Raw genomic sequence first — 23,897 nt, 5'->3', positions numbered from 1 at the left:
TTCCTTCATTTTGCTTCGATTTTTTCCTTATCAAATCTGCTTCACACTCCCTTCGAATTTTTCCGCCTCATTCTTTAGTCTTAATGCACTAGCTTCCATCTTTGATTTTAGAGAGAGGAACAAGGAAAAAAAGACGATGGAAGAAAAAGAACAAGTTGCAGAAGATTGACGAAGTTGCAAACCAAGAGATTTTTAAAAAAAGAAGTGTAGATCGAAAGGATGATTTGAATTGAGAAACAAAAGAAGGAGTCTAGATGATTTTTGTAATTTCACATTGGGATGATGTAAGCAAAAGACCAAAAAGGGATTTATTTCCAAAAACTAAGTCAAATTTCATTTGAGCCTCCCATTTTAGGCTATTCATATCATTTTCTTGCGGAGAATGGCTTTTCGTCTTCGAACTCCATTTCACTCGTCACCCTCTCAATATTACTCATGGGATCATTTTTTTTGTGGAAAATTATCTCCTATTCTATATATATAGAAAGGTAGTGTTTGGAAGCTTAAATTCTCAAACCATGTGTATTGAACAAGGTCTTAGTTTTTTAATTTTTTAAAATTAAGCTGACAAGGACTACTTTCGCCTACTAGTTTGTGTTGCATTAATGTCAAATGATATGAATCTCAAAACAACAAACACTAACTTTTTACCTACGTATGTCATATACCATTTAGATCGAACTTATACCATTTAGATCGAACTTGCTACTCTCTCTCTCCCCCCCCCCCCCCCCCCCCCCCCCGATACTCACTTCTTCCCTCCCTCTCTCGCTCTTGCTTGACCGTTTATCACAAGTGAGGATTTGAGATAGGAATGCAGAGATTTGATGTACTTCCAGTGTTTGATGAGGAGGAAAATAAACAAAAGCTAGGGATTGAGGGAGGAGTGTGAGCGAGAACGATAAAAGTAGCCAACAACTGTGATCTAAGTGCTTTTTGACATAAATAAAAAGCTAGTTTTCAAAATCGAGTTATTATATATTAACGCAACAAAATTTGGGATATTCGTACAAAAATTTCATTAACTTCATTGTTTTGTTACTTACTCTTTAAGAGTGTTTTCAAGACACAAATGACAAATCATGCTTTGAAAACTATAAAAGATAAAAGTAATTGTTTTAAGTAATAAAACTACTTAAAATATTTTCAAATATAACAAAATGTCATTATCTATCCGCAATAAATCACGATAGACTTTTATTACTGACATTGATAGATTTTTGTCGCAGTCTACCATTGTCCTAGTGAAATTTAGCTATATTTGTTAATAAGCTGACTGATTTTTTTTTTTTTTAATTTGAAAATAGTCCAAAAGATAATAATAATTTTAAGATTATTTTATTTATTAATAAAAGTTGCTGAGAGTTCAGATTTTTATCTTAAAATATAAATGTTTGTGAAAGATAAAATATAGTTAAAAATTGTATATTTTTGTTAAAATATTCATGGCCCTACATAATCAAATACTAAAAGAAAGTAATTGACAAAAAGTAATTATCTTCTTTTTCATTTCAAGGCCTGATTTGGAAGATTTACTTAAATTTTCTTCTATGAGAAATAAAACTTATTGGCTTGAATGACTTAGCAAAACAATAACAACAACAAACTCACCAAAAGTTTTCTACTCTTGATTTGTAAATTTAGGGAGTCTTATTAGGTTTTTTTTTTAAAGAAAAATTGTGTTGACTTAAGACATAAAAACAGAAAACCAAATATACTTTTTAGCATAACTATTACAATGATGGATAAAATCAAACCTCAAACCTTAAGTAAATGAGTGCACGTCAATTATACTAAGGCCACGTTTACGTCTGCTCGATGAAAAATGGTGTAGTCTGGGTTGATTCCAATTGGACCATCAATTGGAATGGGTCTGAAAAGTAAAATGATTTTGTTGTGTTTGTTAATGTTTATTGATCAATTTTTTCAAAAGGAATGTTGTAATTGAGAGAGTTTATTTCACATCATTAATTGAAATGTAAAAATAAAAAGACTAAATGACCCTCATAAAACCGCAAACGTACACTTGTGCTCATATCAAGGAGTTCTGAATAGGATGTGTTCTTCTTCTAGTGTTAGGGTGTTTGGGGTTTGTGCAGTTTTTGTTTTTTGTTTGGTGAATGAAACCCAATCACATTATTTTCTTTAATTTAAAATCATATTACATATTTCTAACTTTTTTATAAAATGAAATTTCGACTTTCGTTTATTATTATTATTTTTTTTTTTTGTCAATTTTTGTTTGATTCATGGGTTGCCTTTAGAATCTACAATAAAATGATTGAAGATATAAGGAACTAATAATAATAACACATGCATGCAACGAACAGGGTGACTCAAAATAAGTTTGTGTCAACTTTAATTTATTGATATAGACTGATAGGCATGGTAGGTCGGTAAACATATGAAAAGTTGTAATATGTAAAATTTATAAAACACGTACCGAATCAACGTACTAGTTAATCGATAAATGTGACAGTACTCAGATCATAAAGATGTGTCGATTAATGTTGTAGTTATTGACGGACTATCATAAACGATAAATCAATAAGCATAAGAACGAATGGGGGTTAAAAAACTATTCAAACAGCAACTACCGTTACCGACCAAACTAACATAAAAAGATAAATCCAACGATATTTTTATCGTTATCAACTCTATCATCGAACTCGGTAAATCGATAGGCATATGAGCAAATGGGTTTATAAAATATTTACCGATGGGTGTATTCGTAGAGCTATTTCTTTCTTTTTTATTTTTCTACTTTTTCAAACTTCAATTTCAGAGAATAAAATATAAATAAAATAAAACTCAATTAAGGAAAAAAATAGGATAATAATTAAGTATTTATTACATACATAATTTAGGAAAGAAGACTACATATAAAGATGCTCCTAGCCAGTCCTTATTAGTGGCCTACTGAGTGTTGGCATGTGCATGGGAAGAGGCAGTTTGGGTCATCTCCATGTGCCTCATTATGGATTCATCCTGTTTTCTTTCCATAACATTATTAACATTATTATTCCTTCAACAAAGTCAAAACATTTTACATGTATATTACATTAATTAAAAAAAAGAACCCCAAAACATCTCTTTGTGTTAAATTATTTTATTCAGTTTTGTCCTCTTACTCGAAATGAGAAATAATTTTAGAGTCATTTTGAATCGAAGGGTCACAAGTTCGGAAGAGCAAAATATTAATGATAAAATCATAATAACAACTAAAGGAGTGAAAACAATAAGCCAAGGGAGAAAAATGGGCCTAAATGGCCCAAAATGCCTGCCTCGACCTTGGAGGGTTCACCTCTCATAAATAAATTAAAAGATCATACCTCCACAAAAGGCAATTCTTTTCTTCCTACTTTTACCTTCTTCTATCTCTTTTTTAAATACGGACTTAAATGTCAGAGATTCTGTGATAGGTAGTATTTCTTCTTCTTTGCCTTGCAGGTTATCTTTCTTTTCCAATTTATCATTGAGGGGCACGCAAAGATGATAAGTCTTCATGTCTTAATTTTGTAAAAAAAAAAAAAAAAAGAAACATTATCATCTTTTATTGTAACCAACATTAAGACATTGTTTTATGGACAAGAACATAAATTAAGAGCTCAAAAGAGGCATTAATAAACTGGTAAGCTATATGGAAAAGAGAAGCATTCATTTATTGAAGACTGAAGTAGAAGTTAAGGAGACAGAAAATGAAAGGGGAATAAAAGGAAAAAGGAGTGAGTGTGAAGGAAGACAAAGTGTTTTGGGACAGAATTTCTTGGATTTGTGAGAAGCCATGACACCCCATGGGATGAGATGTTGCCTGCCTTCCCGACATCAATTGTTTCATTATTTTTTTCGAAGTGGACAAATGTTTTTTTTTTTTTTTTTTCTTGAAGATATAAAAGAGTTTAGATTGATTGCAATTTTATTAATAGTTGAGCCTCTTGTGTGTTTATAGATTTAAGCGAAAATTTGTTGTTCACATGAAACATTCTCTAACACGTTTTGGATAAGAAATTGATTATTATAGTTTTAGATTATAATAGTTTGTATTTGAATGGTAGATTATTTTAATTTGGGTTCTAATAATATGTATTTGATGTATAAACTATTTTAGTTTAAGAAAAAAATAGAAAACACTGTAATAAAGAATAAAAAATAATAATGTAAAATAGTAAAAATTATAACAAAAAGTAAATACGGTAGCAAATTGGGGTTTTAAAATAGCGTTGACTGTAGTTAATTAGAGAATACAAAATAGTATTCACTGTAGCAAAAAATGGTTATTATAGTTTGAGGATAATCCTTGTCTCAAACAGACCTTAAAATGTTAACTATTTATTAATTGAACATCAATGTGTAAAATGCCAATTTAAACATTTAGATATGGTCTAAATAATCCTAATTATTGTAAATTCAATTATAGTTTAGGATATACAATAATACCAAAATAAAGTGATTGTGATGGTGATAGTTCATATTCAATTGGACTACAACTAAAGTTATTATTGCTATTATTACTTCAAGCTCAATTTGTCCTATGTTTTTTTTTTTTTTTTTTTTTTTGCCTGTTCCATCTGTGTAGGTGAATAAGATGGGAAGAAAAAGTTTATTTTAAAAATAAAATTGGAAACTTAATTACTAATAGAAATTCAAACATTTAAATATATATATATATAATATATATATATATATTATATTATATCAAGATTGTTGATATACTGAAATTTGATATCAACTGTGAATTTGTACTATTCTAAAGGAATTGAATAATTGTCTTGTATAATAAAAAGAACCTCACGCTGGCATTGTACTTGACCACCAACACTCCCACGGTTAAGTTAATAAACGTGTAGAGAGACTTATAGGATAGAGAATACGTAATGTTTCTAGTATACCTCAAATGTCTCGAGCCCTTTTGATTATATAGAAAAATAGTTTCATAACAGACACTTGGCTAATTAATTAATTTGACTGTTACTAACTTAATTTAGTTGTTAGGAATGGATCCAAACACACATAGTTGACTTAATAGATGAACACTTGGTCTTAAATTTGTCTACCATGGTCGACCCTATGGTTCGGTGTCCTTTAAGCTCCATGGGTCAACCTTCTTAAGATCCATGGTCGACCCTTGGTTGGCCTTCATATTTAGACATTGTTTTCTCTCATAACCGACCCTAAGGGTTAGATGGTTTTGGTTGGTCTTTTGACAGGAATTGATCTCTTTAACTTTAGGGGGTGTTTGTTCCAAAGGTTGGGATTGGATAGGTTAGGCATCCTAAGCTCAACTCTTGTTTGAGGTAAGGATCTAGAAAGTCTTGGTTTCATACATCATTTTCCATGGATTTGAATAGTGTTTACTATTCAAACTCATGGGTTACCATTTTTTTCTTTTTTAATTTAATTTAGGAAGTTCGTAGGTCAACTTCCGAACACCATCTCCAGTGACCATCGTTGGCCAACTACGACTACCACCTCTAGTCAATCTTTAGTTACCAACTTCGGCGACCGCCCCCGACCACCACTTCCGGCGAACATTCTTTTAAGTCATTCCAAAAAGACAGTTAGTTTAATTACATTAAGTGCTGTTACATAAATAGAATTCAAACCCAAAATAATACAATATGTAGTACAATGATAAAATAATTGCATATATAGATCAAAAAATGGTAAACGACTAAAAAACTCATGCCTAGCCACCATTTTACTTGCTTCTTCCCCGTTTTCTCAAATTAAAAGCTATCATTGATAGCCACTGATTGTTGCTATCAGCTGCTATCGCAGATAGCTTCTATCAAATTGCTATCGATGATAGTTGCTATCAGCGATAACTTTCGATTTGAGAAAAATTAATACAATCTTGAAACATTAGCTTTAAATTTGCTATCAATTATCAGTAGCTATAATTGATTCACTTTCATCAATTTGAACCAACTTTGAAATATCAATACTTAAGGCTATCAGTGGCTATCAATAATAGATTTATAAATAATGATCAACTTTGAAAGAAGATCAACAACTTTGATTACCATAGTAGCTAACACTAATAATCTTTTATCATGACTATCACTAGTAGCAGTTATTTGTCGCTTCACTGATAGACTTTCGTCAATTAAAATCAACCTTGAAATATTAACACTTAGGGTTATCAATAATAGACTTCTATAACTGGTTATCATCTTTGAAAGAAACTCGATATATAGATATCACCTAAGTTCTATCATCGATATCATTAACATCACTCATATTGTGGTTATTAATGATAGCTTCTTTCATTGTAACATCATTGATAAAATGCTATTAATGATCTCACTGATATCATGCTATCAACGATAGTTCTTTATCACCGATAACATGTTATTAGTGGTAACTTCTATCACCGGTAACGTGTTATCGGGTAAACTTCTATCATCGATAACGTGCTATCAGGTAGCTGCTATCATCGATAACATGCTATTAGTATTAGCTTCTATCACTATTAACATGTCATCGGTAGTAGTTTCTATCAATCATAGGCACTGAACACCTTTTTGCCCCTTCTTGTCCTTCCCAAACTTTTACAAGTCCCTTTTTCTTTTCGATGATAGCTTCTATCACTGATAAACATGCTATTAATGATATTTTCTAGGCATTCCACTTATATTTTATTTCGAGAGTCAACTTTATTAATTAAATTCACTAAGTTGGCTATCAATGATAGATTTCTATAAGTGGCTATTAACTATGAAAATATAATCAAAGATTAAGCTATCAGTGATAGAAAATATTAGTGGTTATCACTGATAGACTTTCAATTGCTGTTTATATTTATTATTTGTTACAATAATCAAACTTGACGATTGACTTATTGGTGTTAAGTCACTTCATGAATTAAGTATTTTCAAGTCTTGGGTACGAAACTCAACCTCATAATTCTTGTGAAAAAAAAAGAAGAAAAAATTCAAATAAAGGAAAGAAAAATTTTTAAAATAAGAGAAAGAGAATAAGTGAAAATTGAAGAAAGGATTGAAGATTAAATAGAAAAAAAAGAAGCAAAAACCAGAGAAATGAAAGAAAAATTAAAAAAAAAAAAAGAAGAAGATAGAGAAAAAGCAGAAAATCAGAGAAAGAAAAGAAAATCAAAGAAAGGAAAGAAAAAAAAAAGAAAAAAAAGGAAATAAAAAATGGAAAAAATGGGAAAATGGAGGGAAGAAGCAAAAATAGAAGGAAAGATAGAAAATAAAAAGATTAAAAAAAAGTGTGCAACAAAACAAGACAATGGAGAACGAAATTGAAAATTAAAAAAAAATCAAAGATTGACTAGTCAACTCATCCATATTTGTAAATAATATATTTTTAGATTTTTCTGTTATTCTGCTATCTATTACAGATATCTTTACATTAATACATTTTTAAATACACTTTCTCTTTCTTCTAATCATTTTTTCTTTTGGAGTTTTTTAATTATTATTATTATAATATTATCTTTTTTAATTCTCTCTCTTTCCCTTTTTTTGTTTAAAATTAATTTTTCCTTTATTTTAGGAGATATCATTTATTTTCTATTTTTACTAGTTAAAATCGATCACCCATTTATTGAGATTTCAAGTATATGTTGAATATACTAGTAATATAGTGAAAAATGTAAATATACATCACATATATCATTCTTTATTTTTTGGCGTGTTTACAAATATAATAAAAAAAATGTAAATATACCTCAAATATATTGTTCGGTATATAAGACAATATATATACAATTTATATTATTCATGCAATTATCAAATATACATTGATTTATTTATAGAAAATTCTGATATATAGTGTTATATATCAAATATAATTTGTTTTCTCCTTCAAAGCTTTTCGTTGATTCTTGTTTTCATTTATGAGGGCAACAATTTTCGGATTTTTGGAGATATTTTCCTTATTTGCATAGGTTTGGAAAGAAAACCGTTTTGAAAAGCTCAGAACCACAAGAAACTTCACTTACTTGCTAAGAGCTAAAAAAGTAAATTGTGCCATATTTTTTTTTTTAGTAAAATAATAGTTCATTAGACTGCAAGTATATAATTAGGTATATTTATTTAGGCTATATGTATAAAAAAACCTAATTTAATTCAATCATTTTTTTCCATTGGCCAATTTAATTAGCTCGGAGATAGGACTATTTTTTAAGCATAAAGGATTAAAATGTTGATAACAACTTAGAGCCAAATAAAAATATAAACTCAAACTTTATGATTTTTTTTCCTCAAATGTAATTTGATTAAAAAAATTATAAATTTTCAATAATTAAATTTAAGACTAGTTTATTTCAATTTGAAATCAGCATGTTACGGTAAAAAAATCGCTCATTTTCAAATTAGTTAAATAGACAAAAGGCAATGAAGTTTTATCTCAAAACCTAATTAATTCAACTACCAAATTAGTGAAACAATAAATTAAATAAAATTATATAAAAAAATTAGTCACATCTTTATTTCAAAAAAATAATAATAAATAACAAAACAAATATTCTTCTAAATTTGTTAGTTTATTTTAAACTTAATTATATTAAAATAATTAAGATGGCCTGTTTAAACTAAATTAAAATCTAACAATTGATTAAACACTTCACAAACTCGATATTTATAAATATGCACCTCATTTTCAGGCCAATCTAAACCTCTGAGTCTAACTCCCGGACTCAACATTTCTAGATTTGATTTTAAACCTGCGCAACAAATATCCGTTAATAGTTGAGTTTATGGGTTGGCCACCCTACTTACCAAATAAAGCCCTTCCCTTGTAATGATCTATTGGGTAATTTCTAAATACTTTAGTCATATTTTTTTACCCACGACAAAGATTACAATGCCCTTGATTATTTAAATTAAACTCAAACTCATGTGAGTATACTTCAAAATAATTGAAAAGTAACAATAAATAATTAAATCAACAAGAGTATTGGTTTGATTTATTGATGTGAACACAATATTATATAAAAAATTGTTAGTATATGAGTTGGGACAATATCGTACTCATAAGACATCGTTTAGGTAGAGTCCATATGATATTATTGTTAAAAGGGAAATTTGATTAGATTTCAATCTAAAAAATGTATCTTTGCTAATTTTATATCCACACCAGTTTTTTTAATTCACTTTATCCTATTTTTCAGAATTCCAATTTTATCTGATTTCTTTGGATTTTCTTATCTCTTTTTGGTACAATCCAAATTGTACTGTATAGTAATGTTTAAGGTTCAAATTGAAAGAATAAAAAAGAAAAAAGAAAAAAGGGTCATATAGCAAATACACTTTCACACACATGTTCCCATTTTGCTTTTAACCGTAAAATGCTCTCAGACGTATTTTCAGTGTAATTATATCTCAACTTCTCACATTTTAATTCCAAAAACATATATTGGTTAAATTTTTGGCCCATCATCTTTCAATTCACTTTATCCTTGTTGATGGCAAAATATGGATGGAAAGATTTACTTGCCTACAATAGTGAATTTATAATTTGGGAACGAAATACGACCTGCAAGACAAAGAAGAAGAAAACACATGTAGTGTCTACCACAAAACTTCCGATATTTAAGTCAATATGTAGCAAAGGATCATAGCAAGTTAGAAATAAAGAGAAAAACTTACATTGGATGATGCTTGTGACCCCTTACTTATAGTAGGATGGACGACCTAGGTGTAAGAGTATACCAGCATGCAGTAGAAACAACAAGGATCAATAAGCACTCTAATTCATTAATTTTGACAGAAACTAAAGCATGCTCATCTAACATAAGAGGGTTTGAAGTCATACCTTTGTAGAACTCTTCAAGATCTTGATTCTCAGTTGTTGTCTTCTCTGAAACTTGTCGTGAACCACCTTAAGATCTTCCCCAGTATCCTCTTGGAGCTTATGAGTTGTGGGACTCAAGAACAGATTAAACGAAAAGAAATTAGGAGAGTAGCTTACTGCTATAACCCACTTTGAAGAACATTTCTTCAGCTCGATTTTTTTTAAAAAAACTCTTTGAATGCATGTCTCAATTCTACTCCAATCTTGTTTATTTATTGTAGGTTATCATGCAAAGAAGATGGCTGCATGAGATGCAGCTCATGCTTGAAATTATTAAAGCCAATGTAAAATGGGTTTTGAGTAAGCTAGTTGAAGATGGTAATGAGGAAATCCAAATTTCCATTGTGTGTAAATTTTTCAACTTTCCAAAAAGTCAAATGATTTCAAAATTGAAAATATATTAATTTTGTAAAATTAATTTCATAAATTAATTTTATAATAAAATTAATAAATAATTATTTAAATAATTCAATTAATTCTAATTAATTTAATATCAAATATTAAATTATTTTTACACAAATCCACCTTCATATATTTAAATCATATTTAAATATAAATTCTCCTATCCCGTTTAATTCTAATTTGAACATTTCAAATTAACTTATCGTGCTACTCTAAAGCTAATCCATTTACGAGCTAATAGGGGGACCTCACGGACCTAGAGATCATGGGCTCTAACAATCCAAGATTAATTGTCTAAACTCATTATATCGAATTAACCCTCATTCTTTAACTAATGGGTTAATCCACTAAAACTCATAGTTGAACTCCCCTCGTCGTAGATATATTATGTCCACTTGATATAACTATGATCAGTAAGTCGATTCTTTATAGGTCGTTCGTAATTACAGTTGGGTCAAGATCACCGTTTTACCCCTATGAATACATCTCGTTCCTTAAGTTCCTACTGACCCTCTAATGAACAATTTTGATTCATAATACCTATGAATCAAGTCCTTTCTCCATCAAAAGAAGGCGGGCCCCGATTGTTCAAGACCTGAAATCAGTACTTAAGAGAACAACCTATCTGCTAACCTTAAATCGAGTAAGAATGAATTTCATCTTGCAGGGTTATGTCCCCAGCTATTCATCTGATCTTATCCCCAAAATGGAAGGCTTATTGAGCAGTGTTGTTGGACTACTCTCACTCATGCAGATCAAAGGATAATCCCAAATAAACAGGAGTTCATAGCTAGTTCAGGATTAAGATCAAGTTAACCTAGGTTACTTAATAATTAAATAGACAGTTTTAACAGTAAAAAGTCGTTATAAAGAAAAGTGACTATTTTCGTGGTCTAGTCTATATGCAAACTCATTGCATAGGATGCCCCAACTCACATGTCTCTACATGAATGATCTGTGGATCACATCATTTGTACTACCTACAAAATGGGTCGTATCCAATAATGTTACCAGGATGAGATACTCAATTTCATCCATATACTTATTAGACCATTTAAGCGGTATACTATTAACTTGATACTGTTTATATCACCACATAAAGTTAAAGTATTCACACTATAGTCATGGATATGTTTATTGGATTTTCATAATAGAATGCAAAATCAACAATTTTATTGAATAAGTTACTCAATAATATTTTATTGATAAATAGAATGTTTAACACGAACTGCGAGTTCTAGGACATTCCTAACATTAGGGTTCCAAATTTAAGAGGGATTATGAAATACAAATTCAAGCCGGCCAAGGGAGCTTGGATCATGGCCCACAAGGGATGGAAAGAGGCTAACCTAGTTTGGCCTCAGCCTCCAAGGTCAATGAGGGAAAGTTGAGCCATTTGGCCCCACAAAGCCACTTGCCTCAAGGGCGAGGTGGGAAAGTTGGGACATTTTGGCTTACACCTTTCCTTTCTCTAGTCTCTTCGTCATTTGTGTTGGCTTTTTGGATCTTAATTTTAAATTAATTAATTTTAATGATTACAAAACTACTTTTATTTATTAACAATGTGAGTGTTTTGAAGTATTCATTGTGTAGAGCTTGAAGCAACGACTCCAACGTAATTTGAATCACTCAAATTGGAGTTCAAATGAAGAAGATATGATCGAAACAAGCTTAATAGAAAAATCTCGAGCCGGTGACATAGCAAATTTTTCGTAATCAAAGTGAATCAGTTGAAAGGTACCACTTGGAGCATAAAAGGAATGGCACATGATGGCTTTTGATTTTTGGAGTGAATTTAAAAAGAAAGTGAAGTTAATATTATTTTATGTTTGTGTCTAACAGTTAGTTTTAGACACATGGTGGACATTGTTTTTTGTTGAGTTTTAAAAGAAATGATTTTAAATATATATATTATTATATCATTTTTTTATTTGTGTCTAAAAGCTAATTGAGTTTAAAATCTCCACCATTGATTTTTCTTTTTCAAGATCCAATGGCACAAATTACATATGGTTTTCAACAAATTTTCCTCTCTATTTAAACTATATTCTTTTTCCAAATCATGACAACAATTTTTATTATTTTCAATCCTATAACTCATTAAGCCACCATTGTTGCTGTCTCTCCAAGCTTCAATTTTCTTCTTTTCATCTTCTTTTTGAGAGATATTTTATGTTGTGAGGATTGATTCATTGAATACTAAATTTGTAACCACTCTTTTTGAGAGTTTGTCGAGTATGCTATTTTTTTTTTAAAACTATTATAAGGGTTGCTATTGATCCCATAAAAGAGTCGTTGAAGCGGTTTGATCCTCAACCATGAAAAGGATCGGATTTGTTGTTGCTCCTGGAAAAAGAATGTTCTATGGTTCGACTCTAAGCCGAGGAAATAGTCAAGTTCCTAGTGACATACCCAAGAGGAGCTTGGAAAGTGGATGTAGGCCAGTTGTGCCGAACCACTATAAAATTCTCGATGTCAATTTTTCTATTCCTCTCATATTTAATTTTGTAATTAATTTGTTATTATATTTTATTGCTTGCAATTAATTGAATTTTTTGTTCTTGAAATTAATTGCTCATATTAGATTATTTTGATCAGTTATTCTTGAATTTCTATATCTATTATCAATCTTGTTATTAAAATTAAATTGGGTGTTTAAAAAGGTTGGATTTATTTGCATGAATTTATTGTTTAAATTACTTTTCAGCAAAAAGTTTGTTATTTTGTTTAATTTGACTTACACTTTAAGAAAAAGTTTTAATTAAGTTAAATAAACCTTATTCACCATCTCTAGGATTGTCATACCGATCCTACAATTGGTATCAGAGTCGGTTGCTTTCTTGTTAGTAAAAAATTTCATAAATCATTTTAGATTGATACCTATTGTTTGAGTTTCTCACTCGTACAATTTGTATTAGAGCGGGTAGCTCTTGTACGTAAATTAGTTTTCAAATATTATTTTGGTACTAGAAATATCTTATTGATATTTTGAAAAATTATTTGAAAGCTTAATTGTTAAAGTTTTATGGCAACTTTAGAAAATCATTATTCCAGGATCTTGATGCTTGTTTCACTCCATAAATGGATCGTTTGAGCTTATAGACTTTCTGTTCTTGTCCTTTTTCAATGAACCCTTATGGTTGAGACATAAAAATACTTTCATCAAGATAGTCGTTTAGAAAAGCTGTCTTGACATCCATTTGCCATATTTCATAGTCATAATATGTGGCAATGGAAAGAAGTATTTTTATTGACTTTATCATGGCTACAGGAGAAAAATTTTATTTATAATCAACTCATTCTCTTTGGGTAAAACCTTTTTCCACGAGTCTGGCTTTATAGGTTTGCACCTTGCCAATTTGGTCTCGTTTGCTCTTGTAGATCCATTTACAACCTATAGGTGCAACCCCATGTGGTTGATCTACAAGTTCCCAGACAGAGTTGTAGTACATAGACTCTATTTCAACGTCCATGGCTTTTATCCGTTGTTCCCTATCAAAATCTTCCATTGCCTTTTTAAAGGTTAATGGATCCTCTAAACCATCATCCTGTATGATGCTTTGAGTTTATGTAAAACTCATATAGCGTTCAGGTTGTTGAATAACCGTCCCACTACGTCAAGGCATCCTCAACTCTTGGGATAGACGTGACGGGACAACAACAGTTATTGATGGACCAGCTTGATCAACACCTCTTGTTGATGTTTCTGTAGCATCTTTGGTCATTTCTTGCAATATTAGTTTACTGCGAGGTACATGGTTTTTTATATGATCTTCATCAAAGAATGTAGCGTTTGTCGATACAAATACTTTGTCTTCTTGGGGATCATAAAACAATCCTCCTTTTGTTTCTTTGGGGTATCCTACAAAAAGGCATAGTATTTGAGAGCCTATACTAGGGGTGAAAACGGTTCGGCTCGGTAATCAAATCGAACTGAACCGAATTATTTAAAATACGAAACCGAACCAAACCGAACCGAATCTACCGCATATATGCGGTTCAGTTCAATTTTAAATTTGGTTTTAGTATTTTTAAAAAATCCATGTTATATTCCTTTTTAATTAAAAAAGAGTTCGGTTCAGTTTGGTTTTAAATTCAATTTTGTTCTTTAAATTAAAAGCGGTTCGGTTTTAAATTTGGTTTTACTCTTTTTTTTTAAATATATATATATATATATATATATATATATACACATATATTAGTTAAAAACAGTTTGATTTGGTTTCAAATTCGATTTTTGAAAGAGAAATCGAACCAAACCGAATTAATTCGGTTTCAAAATTTCTTCAAACCGGATCGAACCTCATTTTTCAATTTCACCGAGTTTTCGATTCGGTTTTTAGAAACGGTTCGATTTTTGCAGTTTGAATGACCACCCTAGCCTATATGATAGCATATCGCGTTTAGTAAATAATCGCACATCCACACGTGCATTCTCTAAACGATCGTTTATCATTTCCTAGACGATCGCTTTGCATTTGAGTTGATTTAAACGATCGTATAGACGATCGCCTAGCTTTTCTTAAACAATCGTGTACCTCGCCTAAACAATCAAGCACCCTGACTATACGATAGTCGTTCACTTATCCCACTTGTTTGATCTTTAGTACACGATTTCCTTTCCTCCGCACCTCTATCAAATCCGATCAAAGCCCACCCTTTGGATTCTCACTTTGAGAATACTGAGGGCTCCGAGTGGTGGTGTCGTCCCCGTTTCCTAGTGTTCGTACGAAGCCATTCATGGTAGATGAAAGAGTTGCTGAACGATTGCCTGATGTTCTACCGAGAGGAGTTCGTTCGCGGAGAGAGTGAGTTTTCAAGTGAAGAAAGTCTTCAACTGGTATGTTCTCTTGGTCTCTTGTTAATTCATCCTTTAAGCATGCCAGTAATTTAGTGTTGTTAATGCATACACATTTTGTGAATGTATATGTGGAAATTCTGTTACAATGAATTGGAAAGATCCGCTTCCGCTCAGAGGTCTTCTTGTATAAGAGTTCCTCCAATTGGTATTAGAGCCAAGTTTCTGATATTCCAAATTTATTGTTGCAAAGAATTGTATTTACATTTTCAGTGGGCGAAACATGTCTACTCTCTGTTTTAATTGTTAATTCATTTGTAGATGTGTGGATTAATGGAGTTTTCTAAGATGAAACCTTGGTTTGTTAAATTCCTTTATATTTTTAGTTAATTGTAAAGGCCCCTACGTTTTTGGGCTAATTGCTATCGAGTCTGTAATTTCAAAGTTAGTTTGAGTTTTGAGTCGTTCTTGAAGAAGCTTTGTAGCAAGGGTTGATGTTCTACGAGAAAGAAGATGATCAAGCGTTGGTCGGGTCGTGTACAGTATCAGATATTCGGTTGTCGTTTAACGCACGTGCACTAGACGATTATATAGCTCAACAAGCCTCATCGCTGAGTTACTGACTATACAATCGCAGAGTAAAAGAAGTGGTAAATCGTTTACCTATCGCGCGTTAAGCGATCGTCTAGATGATCAGGCTTCGTAGCCTCGTTGTCGTCTAAGTGATCGTTTAGCATTTGTGTTATCATCTACTGTACGTTGCATGATCGTTTACATGGAGGCGTTTATGGGAGCTTCACCGGGCGGTTCAAGACCCAATTCACCTATGAACCGGTTTGCTCGGTGGAAAAATGTAATAGATATAATTTTTCATTCTGGTTTTGTGTTGGTTCATCCCGGTCCATTAATTTGTGGTTTTATACATGCGATGTATGGTTTATTTTATGTCATATGGTATGCATCATCTCTTTATTATAATTGTTATGATTTAGAGAAGCATGATTTAAATGATGTAAGAGCATGCTCATGCATCATATAATATAAGAGTAATATTTATGCATGCATAAAAGCATTAACATACATCATCTTTATATTATCATTATTATAGTATAAGGGTATATGGAAAACATGTTTGCTTGGTTATTAATTGTATATAAAAGTTATGTATAGTAATGACCGGATATTGCATGAAGCATGACACATAGGTTACTTTATAAACGCTATAAATATCTTGTTGTTTAGCAATGTATGTGTTTAGTTGTTTCTTTTTAAAGGTTAAAGAGAAATTAGAACTAAAGGTATAAGAAAGACATGCATGCTCATAGGTTTAATTCATGGTTTTAAAATGTTTAAAACTTGTATGACATAAACCTAAGATCATGGTTCTAATATGATTAGCAAACCTTAGGCTTTAATCTTTCATCAGTTTAATAGGATTAAATTGACTAATAAAAGGTTAAAATGTAGCAAATCTATCTATAAGGGACCTTTTGTCTAAGGCGGGTTTTGTCTAGGCTGGGGTATTTAAGTTGACACAAACATAACACCTCTATCTGGGAACTTACCTGGAAAGGTGAATTAGATAGATATGATGCATGCATGCAAGTTAATGACAGTTCATTAAAGTATTTAAATGTGACTACTTGAACTTGTTCTATTTCATAGACAAAAGTTGTTTATGAGTGGACTTAATAAATGTCTAGGTTAATGAACCTAGACATTTAATGAACCCCTAGGTAGAACATTCAGTGGGAGGTACTTGGGGCATATGATGCTTCATTTAAACCTTTCATGTTTCTCCCTTATAGTCCACTCCATGAGATCTATCCTCGGCCTCGTGGCACCCTGGGAGTGTCCCCCTAAAAGATGGTGTTTAGGTAGGTCAATATCAAGGTGGATGGAGAGAGTGTTCATAGTAAGTGGGAGTGGAAAGTGCGACAGCATATCCCTCGGTCTCCCTCGTTGGATTGAATAAAGTTTCTACGCATTGCCTCAAGGCACCCTGGGAGTGTCCCCCTATAGGATGGCAGTTTTGCGTGTTTCTTTATTTGATCTCCTGTAAGAGGATAAGGTTACTTAGTCTCTTGTCCTAATTTGCTTATTCCCTACGGTGGGTGCATTAGGGCGAGACTCTAGGGCCTAAAATAAGGGGTTACGCTTACGTAGAATTGTTAAGGGTTAACAGTTCTGGATCGAACAAATGGTGGCTGTTAGGTTCAGTTCCAAGAGTTGGTTCTGCCTAATGGTTGAGAAGGACTCATCCCAGTGAATGGGCATCTGATCACCATATCGGTGATGTTTATCTTGCCTCGCTGGGGCATCATTGCAAAATAGAAGTCTTTCACTTAGGGTACTTGGAAACTGTTTTGCTAAAACTAATTGGTTAAAATGTGGTTTAGCAAAGTCTTATAAAAGTTTGTTCATTTTTCAGCAACGGTTTTAAAATGGCTACAGCCACAATCACTTTACTTAGCGCCAAAAAACTTACTGGCAACAACTATTCCAGTTGGAAACATATGATCGCGACGATATTCATCATCAAATATCTAATGTTTGCCTTTACAGAGGTCTGCCCTCCTATTCCAACTCCAAACGCCACTCGAAATGTTCGAGAGGTGTACGAGTGATGGAAACAGACAAACGAGAAGGCCCAAGCCTATATCTTGGTCAGTCTTAGTGACGTGTTAGCCAAGAAGCATGAGCTCATGATCTCAGTGCATGAGATCATGGAGTCTCTGCAGGGGATGTTTGGACAGCCGTTTGGACAGCTTAAGCACGAGGCTCTGAAATACATCTTCAACTCCAAAATGGAGGAAGGCGCCTTTGTTCGTGAACATGTGCTTAATATGATGGTCCACTTTAACGTGGTAGAGATAAATGGATCTAGAATCGATAAAGGCAGTCAGGTTAACATCATCCTGCATTCTTTGTTGGAGAGCTTCCTCTACTTTGTTAGCAATGCGATTATTAACAAAGTGGAATATACCCTTACAACTCTTCTCAACGAGTTGCAGATATACCAATCTTTACTGAAAAGTAAGGAAAGGAAAAGGGGTGAGGCAAACATTGCTTCATCTTCTAGGACGTTCTATCGAGGTTCGACCTCAGGAACGAAGTCTGTACCTTCTACTTCTAACTCAGGGTGGTAAGGAGAAAGGGAAAGCACCTGCTAACCCGCAACTTGTCGCACCAAGGAGGCGTTCGCCGCCGGTTGAAAAGGGAAAATATTTTCACTCTAACCAAGACGGACACTGGAAGAGGAATTGTCCTCGCTGGCTGAAGGAAAGGAAGGCCGCGAAGGCTGACAAAGGTAAATATGATTTACTTGTGCTAGAAACATGTTTAGTAGAGAATGATGATTCACCTGGATAATTGATTCGGGCACCACTAATCACGTTTATTCTTCTTTTCAGGGGATTAGATCCTGGCGACAGCTGGAGGCTAGTGAGATGACGATGCGAGTAGGCACCGGGCACGTCGTCTCAGTTGTGGCAACATGAGGCATCCAGTTATCTTTACAGAATAAGTTAGTTTTAAAAGATGTTTATGTTGTTCCTAAACTTAAAAGGAACCTTATTTCCGTAAAGTGTCTGTTACAATGTAAATATACGCTTTCTTTTAATGTGGATAAAGTATTTATTCATAAAGATGGTGTTGAAATTTATGCAGCTAATCTGAAAAGTAATTTGCATGTGGTAAGACCATTAGCTTAAGTTCCCTCCATAACATAGAGTTGTTTAAATTTGTCGTAACTGAATCTAAACGTCAACGAATTTCTCCAAAAGAAAATGTCCAACTTTGGCACGTTCAATTAGGACACATCAATCTCAATAAGATTGAGAGATTGGTGAAGAATGGCCTTCTAAGTTAGTTAGAAAAAAATTCTTTACCGGTGTGCGAACCTTGCCTTGAGAGTAAGCTGACTAAAAGACCTTTTACTAGAAAAGGTTATCGAGCCAAAGAGCCTCTTGAGTTATTACATTCTGACCTCTGTAGTCCTATGAATGTGCGAGTCTAAGGTGGTTATGAGTATTTTATCAGTTTCATTGATGATTACTCTAGGTATGGGTATGTTTATCTGATGCAACAGAAGTCTGAATCCTTTGAAAAGTTCAAAGAGTTCAAGGCTGAAGTTGAAAATGCATTTGATAGACGGATTAAAACACTTCGATCAGATCAAGGTGAGAGTTTTTGGATTCGGAGTTCTAGGGCTATTTGATAGAACATGGAAAAGTTCAAAGAGTTCAAGACTAATTATATGCATAGTGGTAAATGTGTGCCAAAACATGGAAATATTAGAAATGTGCAGTAAAAATCGAAATTTGTGTCTACATGCCATTTTTGTGAAGTTAAAGGTCATATTAGACCAAATTGTTTTAAATTGAAAAATACTCATGGAAAAATTTTCTTGAATAAAAATAAGGTACAAAATCAATTAGTTAAAAAGAAAGTCTTGTTAAATGCTGTATATTATGCTTGTGGAAAACTTGGTCATAAATATTATACTTGTTATTCTAATAATATTGGAACTAACTTAAAATGAGTTTCAAAATCTTTGCTCGTTAACAATAAAGTACCCAAGAAATGGGCACCAAAATCTTTTGGTTGAACTTTCTTTGTAGGTATGATTTTAAGAAGCAATTGGTCGTTTGAGCTTCAAATTGGAAATTAATTTAGATTGGAGTAACTAAAAAGCTTGCTTGAATTTGACAAAGGAAAATAGCTTATTTAGTAACATTTATTTTTTTTTTGAGATAATTATGTTTTTGGTATCTTTATGCAAATTATATTTCTTGAATGGTTTTGAATTGTTAAAATTTGAGATCTTGTAAAATAGTTTGATTATTAATTTAATGTCATGAGAAATTATTGTATATCCATCTATTTGATATTTGTCTTTATTACTTATATTTTGGCATTTAAGTCAATTAGTTGCTTGATCTATCCTTGTGTTATTTTTGAAAAATATTTAAATAAAAGGATATTAAGTCGTGCAAGAGATTGTCATTGTTTTTATGATTAGGATATTTTGTTTATTTTGTTTATTGAAATTGATTAGAGTTTTATTAAATGCCTCTTAAGCATGAAATTATGCACATTCTTTGACATTGTCGAATTATAATCATTGTGAGCATGTTATATGTCTTATGTTGAGCATAATTGATCTTTGAGCATGTTGTTGTCAAGAGTTGTTAAATTCTTTTCCATAGGGGGTGTTTATGGAATTGTTTTGTATTATGAAAATCATTTAAAGTTTTTGTTTAAAAATGATATAAATATAATTGTTATGCTATACCATGCTTATAATTATTTGCTAATACTTGGTATTATTATATGTTTTTCAACAATTAATATCTATTTTATAACATTTGATATTTTGATATCTTAATTGCTTGAATTTACTTGGATTGTTCTATCTCATTAGTTTTTATTGACATATTTCTTATTGGAAGGAAATGTTTGATTTACACTTTTATATATGAATTTCATGTTTGATGATATCGATTTCATCCCTTTATTGTAGTGTGATCATCTTATGCATATTACCTATCCTTTTAGGGAGAGTAATTGTCTTTGGAATAAAATTTTTTATTTAAAAATTTGTTTGATATTTCTACCCTCAAGTTGAATTATATGCTAAATGTTTTTTTGTCACACACCCTCCCAAATCTTATCCCCCAAACTGGAAGAGGATGTGAAGACAGCCAACACTACCTTTTTATGGCATCAGCTATCCAACTTCTGTCAGCTTGACAGCTAAATTTCTATAATTTAATAATAAAAGTAAATAATTAGACATGTTGTTTTATATGTTTCTAACTATTGACTTCCAATTACTATGATCCAAGTCTCGCCCTATGAGATAGAATTAATTTAGACCTCTGGTGGTTCTCCCAACCGATCCACGTCCGCAACCTGGGGAGGGGAAATAAAACAAAACATAGAAAACGTGAGCTATAAGCCCAGTGAGTGGTGCCTTTGTAAGAAATCAAGTTTAACTTCAGAAACGCTTTATTGAGAAATACAATTCTAGAAATGGATACAGATCACATAATAATAAATGTAACCTCCCCAGCCTATCAACTGGATATTCTTGACAAGATCGTGTAATCCTAACCTCCTGGTATTCTTTGTGAATAACCCGGAATGATCGATGTGGAAGCAATCTCAGTACCCGATAACCCGCCGAATGTGCAGATGTCGACATTTCCTACTAGACATGTTTGGGTACGTTGACAATCCCAGCCAGACACCTTGGCAATCCCAGCCAAGCGACCACAAAGCATGCTAACAATATCCTGGTACCAATCCAGTTCCCAATACAACCACCCATGCATTATACTAATATCACAATAACAAATCCAGACCAACTATCTCTCCTAATCATGCCAATATTTTAAACTTAACCTATATACATCTATATACAGATATCATTCATATATATGTATATAGAAATCAATCGTACAAACAACGAGATAACCACTCACTGTTTCTCCTGTAGGATTTCCTTCAGGCTGCTCCTTATCTAGCTCCTTGGATTTCTCCTTTTTCCAAGAATTTTAAATTAATCCATTATTTCTTCAATAATCTCAATTTATTCATAAATAACCTTAAAAATCATAATAGCAAACTTACCCACTTAAAAATAATCCACAGATAGACTGAGCTATTTCAAAATAGCTTTTTAGAGGATATTTCGGCACTTTGGGAGGCGTTGGGCGGCAGAGGGATGCATTGGTGCGTGCAGATGGGCAAAGGGACACACTAGGCGGTCGTTCCTGCACAGACAACCATGGGCGCCTGGGCGTGTGTCCAGCTGACCAAGTGGGTGATGCGGCATGCGTCTGCCTGGTGATGCGTCCCACAAAGTGCACGCGCTGGGTTGGTGGGAACGCGTGACAAGGCTGCTGTCGATAGCCTATGCCGGCCATTGGACCACTTTACCTCCAATGTAGGTTTTCCTCTTCTCTAGCGTCCCAAACGTAATAGCAGCTCGGTATTCCTTACTACACTCCTCTTCGAATATTCTTGCACTGATTTCACTCAAATGGCCCGAGTAAGTTGTTAGAGTTACTTGTCCCAAACCCCCTATTTATAGGCATCCAAAATCTCCTCCAGCCCGACACCTCCTGCTTGGCTGGATGGCCAGTCGTCTTCTCCTCCTGTTGCCAACACAGCCCCTTGCCATGAAGTGTCTCCTTTTCCCTTAGCCAACACACAAGTCCCTTCTTGCATGCATCCTCAGCCGTCCACTTCATTTGCATGAGATCTCCGATTTCCCTAGCTCGCCACATGTCCAAAAAAGTTGGTACTTTCGACTTGTCCTCTACATTCTACCTCATCAACGCATCACCCCTTTAACTTGGTCGCATGCTTGTTTGGCCGTACGACTTTAATCTTATCAGCCCATAGGTTTTTCATCAACGCACCATCTATATCGTACTAACTCCCAAGATATCGCAAGTTCTCTCTTGGCCGTAGATCTTTCTTCGTCTGGCTTACTCTTGGCATATGCATTCTACCCTTGAAATCTTTCCACGCATAGCGCTTGCCCCAATCTCATCCTATGCGCTCATATGCCCTCGGTGTCCTTGGTGCATAGCGTATTACCAATGCATACCAACCCTTGGGTTAAACGAAGTCTCAGCTTAACGTCTCATGGTTTGTCTTTCCATCGCCTAGCCTCTTACTAACGCATACTTCATGATTAACATTAGCATATCCTTGTTGTTTGTCAAGGTCTTTAGTCTCTTGTTTCGGACTAACGCCATCCGACCGTGCAAGCCTTATGTACCACAAGCCTTTGTAATGCGTAGGCACTTCACCATGCATCCACCATGGCTTGGCTCATCGTCTAGTTTGTCGTGTAGTTCCCTTACTCATCGACCAGCTCATCGTCTAGTAATCTCCCGCTATCACTCATCATGCATAGCTCATCGCATAGCGTCTGCGCCTATCGCCCAATGCATTACGCCCATCGGCTAGCGCGTCCTTCTATCGCGTAGCGTTTAGCGCTTGCGTTTATCGCGCAACATCCCATCTTCTGGCGCTTCATCTATCGTGTAGTGCTTGCCGTGTAGCTTTTGCATCTGTCGCCCAGTGCCTGCATCGCCTAGGCGTCCACACTTATCGTCTAGTGCGTTCGATCTCATCGCTTAGCGTTATCGTTTAGTGTTTCCGTCATTCATGTAGTGCCATCGTCTATCATGTAGCTTCGCATGCAACTACGCGATCGCCCGCAACGCTCAACGCCTTGCGCATACTAGTCAGCACGCATGCCCAGTCCCAACGCCTTACGCTCCTTGCTCTCGCCCTTGCTCCCGCTCACGCAGCATCTCAACACCCCCACGTATGAGCACCCTTTGGGCAGCGCTTCTTGCCAATACTTTGGCCAACATGCGTCCAACCCTCACAAGCTCAATGCATTGTTGTCCTTGGCTTCCATTCTTTTCCTCTTATAACCTCTATAAACTTAGTCCAAACACATGGTTTTGTTTGGTTTCATACTTAACCAAAATTTCACTAATTAAGGCTTATCTCAAAGCCACTAAACAAATCTATTTAAACACTTAGAGTCTTCTTTAACATAGGGTCTTTCTTATACTTAGTCAGTTTCCTTACTTTCTTGTTCAAGTAGGGAAAATTAAAATCCAGGTTTCACACTTTTATCCCTTATTAATAGGAGTGTTCAATTGATTTCAAAAGGGGGAGAATTTTGTGAAATTTGGTCTTAAATAGAATAGTTTGGTTAATTCTTTTCTAAGCCTCTTGAATTTAAGATATTGTTTGTTTTATTTTTTTTAGAAGGCAGGTCGATATGAGAAGAAATACAAAGTATGTGCTTGTGATTTTAGAGGAAGCTTTGATGTCTTTGTTT

The sequence above is a fragment of the Benincasa hispida genome, chromosome 8 (genome assembly GCF_027475165.1).
Source record: "Benincasa hispida cultivar pf3 chromosome 8, pf3_genome.v1.1, whole genome shotgun sequence".
Classification (NCBI taxonomy): Eukaryota; Viridiplantae; Streptophyta; class Magnoliopsida; order Cucurbitales; family Cucurbitaceae; genus Benincasa; species Benincasa hispida.
This window is presented reverse-complemented; position numbering follows the sequence as displayed.